The sequence below is a fragment of the Mandrillus leucophaeus genome, unplaced genomic scaffold (assembly GCF_000951045.1).
Source record: "Mandrillus leucophaeus isolate KB7577 unplaced genomic scaffold, Mleu.le_1.0 Scaffold274, whole genome shotgun sequence".
Lineage (NCBI taxonomy): Eukaryota > Metazoa > Chordata > Mammalia > Primates > Cercopithecidae > Mandrillus > Mandrillus leucophaeus.
Window position 1 is genome coordinate 1,361,693 of NW_012102854.1, and position 1,575 is coordinate 1,363,267.

Here is a 1,575-nt window from a genome sequence, read left to right on the forward strand (position 1 = left end):
CACCTCACCCGGCTAGTTTTTGTATTTTTTAGTAGAGACGGGGTTTCACCATGTTAGCCAGGATGGTCTCGATCTCCTGACCTCGTGATTCGCCCGTCTCGGCCTCCCAAAGTGCTGGGATTACAGGCTTGAGCCACCGCGCCCGGCGGGCACATTTCTTTATGTGTGCTATACTTCATTCAGAATTTTACATTACATCTCATAGGTGGCATTGTGGTTGGAATTACGATTTTTCTGATATGATGTACAAACATTGGTACCATTCTGAACAAAAAAGTACACACTCTTCACTTTCTTTACATTAATTAGAAGCCAGGCACAGTGGCTCATGCCTGTAATCCCAGGACTTTGGAAGGCCAAGGCGGGAGGATCATTTGAGGTCAGGAATTCGAGGCCAGCCTGACCAACATGGTGAAACCCCATCTGTATTAAAAATACAAAAAATTAGCTGGGCGTGGTGGCACAGGCGGGAGGCTGAGGCAGGAGAATCACTTGAACCCGGGAGGCAGAGGTTCTAGTGAGTTGAGATGGCATCACTGCACTCCAGCCTGAGCAACACAGCGAGATTTTGTCTCCAAAATAAACAAATAAATAAAAATGAATTTACATCATAGTTTCATTTCAGAAGATGTCAATATATTTTAAACCATACCAAAATTTTGTATGTATGTGTAGATGTGTTATATTAATTAATAATTTCAGATAACTATAAACTTTTTTTTACCCACAGAAGTGCCTGTAAAGACATTTACAAATTGTTCTGGATGCAGATTTCAGCCTCCAGCATTCCTGGTCCCTACCTCTAGACGCCTATAATACCCTCCAATCAATGCTGCAGCCAAAAACAATTATGCAAATTTCCCAAGCTCCCACCAGGGTGCGGTAGTGTCCCATTGGAGAGGAACCAATCCATGAGGGGATTCTGAATGAGCCTGTGGGGGTGTGTGTGTGTGTGTGTGTGTGTACATTGCGTTCCAAAGCTCAGGGGAGAGGTCTGTGCTGAAGATTCAAACTGGCTGGGGTGTCCTCTGCACCTAAGCTGTCACCAAACTTCAGGATTAAGGGATAAGAAGCTGTGCAGGGGGTTGAGGCAAAGAAGACTCCAGAACACAGTATGGGAAGGGATTTCCCTAAAATTGTTGCTGGAGAATAACCGCGAAGTCAGGGAGTGGTAGGAATTAAGGCTAGTGGGATGGTCAAAGATAAACCACAAAGGTCATCTTATGGGTTTGTGCTTTATCCTGTGGGTGGCAGGAAGCTACTGAATTGCTGCAGCAGCAGTGACAGACAGCATTTATGAGCTGCTCACACATGCCAGCCCACATTCTATGTTCTGTAGATGTATCACCTCCTGGAACCATCAGAGTCACGCGTGAGTCCAGTTTTTTGTTTCGTTTTGTTTTTAATTAATTAATTAATTAATTATTTAGAGACAGAGTGCACCTGTGTTGCTGCTGGAGTGCAGTTATGCGATCTCAGCTCACTGCAACCTCTACCTCCCCGGTTCAAGCGATTCTCATGCCTCAGCCTCCCAAGTAGCTGGGATTACAGGTGCCCGCCACCACACCCAGCTAA